This window comes from Arachis ipaensis, chromosome B9 (assembly GCF_059453495.1).
Source record: "Arachis ipaensis isolate K30076 ecotype BB chromosome B9, ASM5945349v1, whole genome shotgun sequence".
NCBI classification, from domain to species: Eukaryota; Viridiplantae; Streptophyta; class Magnoliopsida; order Fabales; family Fabaceae; genus Arachis; species Arachis ipaensis.
The window spans coordinates 96,173,911-96,179,798 of record NC_142444.1 but is presented as its reverse complement, the minus strand read 5'-3'; the positions used below and the strand labels follow the sequence as shown (position 1 = coordinate 96,179,798).

General features: G+C 37.7%; 1 non-coding gene across 1 annotated transcript; it reads right to left on the bottom strand.

Moving 5' to 3' along the window:
• Positions 1 to 4,693: 4,693 nt before the first annotated feature.
• LOC148545550 (small nucleolar RNA R71) lies at positions 4,694 to 4,800 on the bottom strand. The gene has a single exon (XR_015901562.1). It is a non-coding gene; the product is annotated as a small nucleolar RNA R71 (small nucleolar RNA).
• Positions 4,801 to 5,888: the final 1,088 nt, after the last annotated feature.

Genomic DNA, 5,888 nt, shown 5'->3' with positions numbered 1-5,888 from the left:
ACTATTGGCGGCCATTCCTGAGATCCGAAAAGTCTAAACCTTGTCTATGGTATTCTGAGTAGGATCTGGGAAGGGATGACTGTGACGAGCTTCAAACTCGCGAGTGTTGGGCGTATTGACAGACGCAAAAGGATCAATGGATCCTATTCCAACATGACTGAGAACTGACAGATGATTAGCCGTGCGGTGACAGTGCATTTGGACCATTTCACTGAGAGAATGGATGGTAGCCATTGACAACGGTGATCCCCCAACATACAGCTTACCATGGAAAGGAATATGAATGATTGAATGAAGACAATAGGAAAGCAGGGATTCAGAAGCAACAAGCATCTCCATATGCTTATCTGAAATCCCACCAATGAATTACATAAGTATTTCTATCTTATTTTATATTTTATTTATATTTTAATTCTCAAAACCTCATAACCATTTGAATCTGCCTGACTGAGATTTACAAGATGACCATAGCTTGCTTCAAGCTGACAATCTCCGTGGGATCGACCCTTACTCACGTAAGGTTTATTACTTGGACAACCCAGTGCACTTGCTGGTTAGTTGTGCGGATTTGTGAAAAAGTGTTGAGATTACGATTGTGCATACCAAGTTTTTGGCGCCGTTTTAGAGATCACAATTTCGTGCACCAGACCACGACCAAGACTCTAAAAGAAGCTGTGTTCAAGAATAAAAAAGAACTTAACTAGGAAAATCAATAATATCATATGGATTCTGATTTCCCAAAGATGCCAATCATTATGAGCTTCAATGGATAGTGAGATGCCAAAACTATTCAAAAGCAAAAAGCTACTAAGTGTCGCTCATCTAATTGAAACTGAGCTTCATTGAAAACTCTGAGATTTATTATATCTTACTCTTCTTTTTATCCTACCTTGTTTTTAGTTTCTTGGGGACAAGCAACAGTTTAAGTTTGGTATTGTGATGAGCGGATATTTTATACACTTTTTGACATCATTTTCATATAGTTTTTGCTATATTTTATTTAAGTTTTATTATACTTCATAGGTTTAAGTGTAAAATTCACATTTTTGGATTCTACTATGAGTTGTTGTATTTTATGGTGATTTCAGGTATTTTCTGGCTGAAATCTGAGAGTTTTGACAAAGTATGATTCAGAGGCAAGGAAAGCGTAGCAGATGCTGTCAAGATCTGACCTCCGTGCATTCAAGCATGAATTTATAGAGCTAAAGATAACCAAATGGAGCATTCTCAATGGCTATGGAAAGCTAAGATCCAAGGCTTTCTAGAAATATATAATAGGCCATACTTGTCTTTAGAGATTACGGCCCAAAAATGGCGTTCAACGCCAGCCATCTACCCCCTTCCTCGCGTTGGACGCCCAAAAGGGAGCAGCTAGTGTCCAACGCCCAAAGGGGAGTCCAAAGGGGGCGTTCAACACCCAAGGAGCATACTAGCACGTGGAGACACCCTTAGCATAGCCTAAACACTCACCAAGTGGGCCCCGAAAGTGGATTTTTGCACTACAAGCCTAAGCCTATCATATTTCTGTAATCCTTAGTCATTATATTAGTATATATAGGAGAAGATCAACCATGTTTAGGATCTTCTTCCTCCCCCATTATTTTCGAACGCTATTATGTAGAGTATGAGTTTCTAAACCTTCTAGGTTAAGGTTAGGTGCTCTACTGAGTTTTATGGATTAATAAAAGTACTACTGTTCTATTTCAACTTGTGTTTGATTCTCTCCTAAGATCTATCTTCATTGTTCAACCTTATGAATGAGTTGAACTGTCACAAGTTATCTCTATCCTACATGGGTTCAGCGAGCGTCTTTCATCGGATATCAATGAACCACTAGCTTGAGGATACATCTCTTAGACGGCTAATCCGCGACTTCCTTGGTGACTTCTCGAGACATCAGTTCAACCAAGGTATGGGGAGATTAGGGTCTTTGTGGTAAAGGCAAAGAATCAAGGCGCAGCATTCTCTAATCCGGAAGATTCGACCTTGTCTGTGGCGTTTTGAGTAGGATCACCAAGGGAATGAACTGCAGGAGCTTCACCGTCATTTAGACTGGATGCGCACTAAACCTGGTGTTCAGCCTAGAGGAAAATTGGTGGCCGATCAAACCGGTGTTCATCACATACATCCTGCTATAGAAGAAATCATTCACAGTTGGAGTAGACAGTAAAAAAGTATTGATCCAGAAGAACAACACATCTTTGAAGCCTTTGCCATCTTCTTATCATTGAATTCACAACCATTGAGTAACGTTATCTTTATTTTACTTTTATGCACTTAAACAACCAAACAACTTTTCTATCCGCCTGACTAAGATTTACAAAATAACCACTGTTTGATGCAAGCCGACAATCCTTGTGGGATCGACCCTGACTCACCTCAGGTATTACTTGGACGACCCAATGCACTTGCTGGTTCAGTTGCGCGAAGTTAAATTCCGCTCACCAAAAAGAGATTGAATGTAATTGGGTTTTATGTGAACCTTGGAAGAGGAATCATAAAATCATGCTTGAAATCCTTTCTCACATTGAGTAGATCTGGATTTTGGGATTGGATATTATGACGCTAAGATCTACCCACTACTCTGATCTATGAGGATGTGTGGTATAATCAGGGACCAAGCTTAATCTCTTTTCATGAGCAATTAGACCAAGGAATTGGCTATTGATCAAGATCTGGAAGATTGAATCACCAAGGAATTGGGATTTGATCACTCATGATTTCCAAGAGGTCAATGAGTTGCATGATTGAAGAAGAGGTGATCTGAAATTGATCCGGAGAATACAATATCTCATAACTCCAATGAAAATTCCCTATTCTTATCTTCCCATTCTTCATAGCTTTGTTTAAATTCTGTTCATCACCCACTCCCCTTACATTTCAGTCATTTAGATTCCTTGCTTTTTACCTTCATTTACCTTATGCAACTTAAGTTTTCAGCACTTTACATTTCTTCACTTTACTTCAGCAGTTTAATTTCCAAGTCATTTACAATTCTATCATTTTAATTCTTGCAACCCTTACCCATTAATGTTTAGTTCAACTAGAATATCCTAAAGACTAAAGTTGCAGAACTAATCAATCTGTGTGAGATTCGACCTCACTCTTGTGAGTTTTCACTTGACGACAATTCGGTATACTTGTCGAAGGAATTATTGTAGTGGTACAGTAATTTCAGTAATCATAGGGTTTGGTAGAATTAATCTTGATTAATTGTGTTTGAGTTGTGTGATTATGATATGGTTTGGTTATGTTTAAAATTAATTGTTTAAATGAGTGATTCTTGTTGAAATTTTGGTGAAAATTTGATGAAATTTGATGAAATTCAAGCTATAAACTTGTGTTCTTGTAGTTGCTGGAAAATGAAACCCTAAACCTCAAATTAGGGTTCAATTTGTGTTAAAATCAAGTAAAAAATATGGGATTTTGGTGGCTACTAATTTATTATAAATTTTGGTAAAAATCGGTTACTGAAAAGATTGAAAAACGGGTGAAAACAGAGAAAGAATCTGAAGAGTTTACAAAGAACACGAAGAAAATTTTGAGTGTGGTGAAGAACAATGAAGAATAGGCTTTTGATCCATAAAAAGGCAAGGAAGTAAATATTTTGGTGTTTGGGGGGTTATTTTGTAATTTTCAAAAGTTAGAGTGGTTAAAGTAGAAATATTAAAAGTTATAGGTAGTAAAAAGTGAAATTTAAAGGTTAAAAGTTAAAAGGGGTAATTTTTTAAAATTTAATTATAAAATAATAAATAATAATAAAATATTAAATAATAATATTTAATTAAAAATAATAATATTTAATTAAAAATAATATTTTAATAAAAATAATAAAATAATACAGAAAAGGCAATTTTTTGTAAAAGGTTTAGAAAGACAACTTTAAACTCAGAATCTCATAATTACCTTCATAAAACACTTAGGGAGTGGTAATAACATATTAGTGAGGCAAAGACAAAGGAAAGATAAAAGGTTGAAGAAAAGATAAAAATCGAAGAAAAAGTCTGTAAAGTTTTAAGGACAGAAATAAGCAGAGATTAGCGAACAAACTAGGAGCTTCGTTTATCTGGTGTGGTTATCTTCACTTGTTCTCTGGTGTGTTGCTTTGTTTATGCCAGAAGGAAGGAGAGGAACATCAACTTTCTTTGATTTTGAACTAGAAAGAACATTTCTAAGGCTAAGAAGAGAGGCAGTTGCAAGAGGAAAAAGAGTTGTGGGTAAAGAAGAAGTAGAAGAAGATCTTGACATAAACATGGAGGAAGAAGTGCATAATCACCATGGAGAGGGTCTTGGTAACCATGCTGGTAACCATGCTCAACCAGTGAGAAGAGTGTTAGGCTCTTTGATAAACCCCAATCCTGGAAATTGTGGAAGCAGCATATTGACACCCACAGTGCATGCCAATAACTTTGAGCTCAAACCACAGTTAATCACCCTTGTTCAAAACAACTATCAGTTTGGAAGAAATGCTCAAGAGGACCCAAACCAACACCTATCAACCTTTTTGATAATTTGTGATACAGTAAAGACCAATGGTGTTCACCCAGATACATATATATTGCTCTTGTTCCCCTTCTCTCTTAGAGACAAAGCATACAAGTGGCTTGAGTCTTTCCCCAAAGAGAGCCTTGCTACATGGGATGATATGGTGAACAAGTTTTTGACCAAATTTTACCCTCCTCAACAGATCATCAAGCTTAGAACAGAGGTGCAGATCTTTAGGCAACTAGATGGAGAAACTCTATATGAAGCTTGGGAGAGGTATAAAGAATTGACAAGGAGATGTCCCCCTAATATGTTCAATGAATGGGTATAGCTGCACATCTTTTATGAAGGCCTATCTCAAGAAGCAAAGAAGGCACTGGACAATTCTTCAGGAGGCTCCCTCAACACAAAGAATACCATTGAAGAAGCCGTAGAAATCATAGAGACTGTGGTAAACAATGAGTACTTCTATGCCTCAGGCAGGAACTCCAAGAGGGGGATGATGGAATTAAACCAGATGGATGCCTTGCTAGCGCAAAACAAATTGATCACAACCCATTTGGCAACCCTCACAAAGAAAATGGAGAAAACACAAGTCTCAGCAATTAACACTCAAGCACCAGTCAATAAGGAGCATGCCTAGAGGAGGAGTATATTAGGAACAAGCAAATTATGTAGGGAATCAATCCAAACAGCTCTATGACCCCCATGCCAAAACTTACAACCCTGGATGGAAAAATCACCCAAACATTGGGTGGGGGAATCAGCAAAGCGAAACTCAAGATCATAGGCCACAAAACTCTAACCATTATAACAATCCCAACCACCAACCACCTAATCAGAGACCATACCAAAACTCACATAATGCCCCTTTCCAACCCAATCAGCACTCACAAGGCAATAATTTCCAAGCTCCAACAAATCACAACATACCATCCTCAACCCCACAATCATCCGGTGATAGTGACAGACTTGCAAGGATAGAATCCATGCTTGCGAAAATGGAAGAAGATGCAGCAATAACAAAATCATTGTATGAAAGGAAGTTGGAGGTTTTTCAAGAAGAAGTCAGATCTAACTTAAACAACAGAGGAGCATCAATTACGAAGTTGAAAGCACAAGTTGGATATCTATCCAAGCAAGTACCCATGTCTACAAATACTTTTCCCAGTGACACTATGACCAATCCGTGGGGGGAATGCAAAGCCATTAAACTAAGGAATGGGAAATTAGTAAAGGAAATCTCGAAAGAAACACAAGAAGAGGAAGTTGAAGAAGCCACAAGTCATAAAGAGGAAGCACCTGCCTCTAACCCACCAAAGGAAAAAGAGGCTCTGAAACCTTATATTCCAAAAGCTCCTTACCCTCAACGATTGAGGAAGGATGGGAAGGACAGCTAGTTT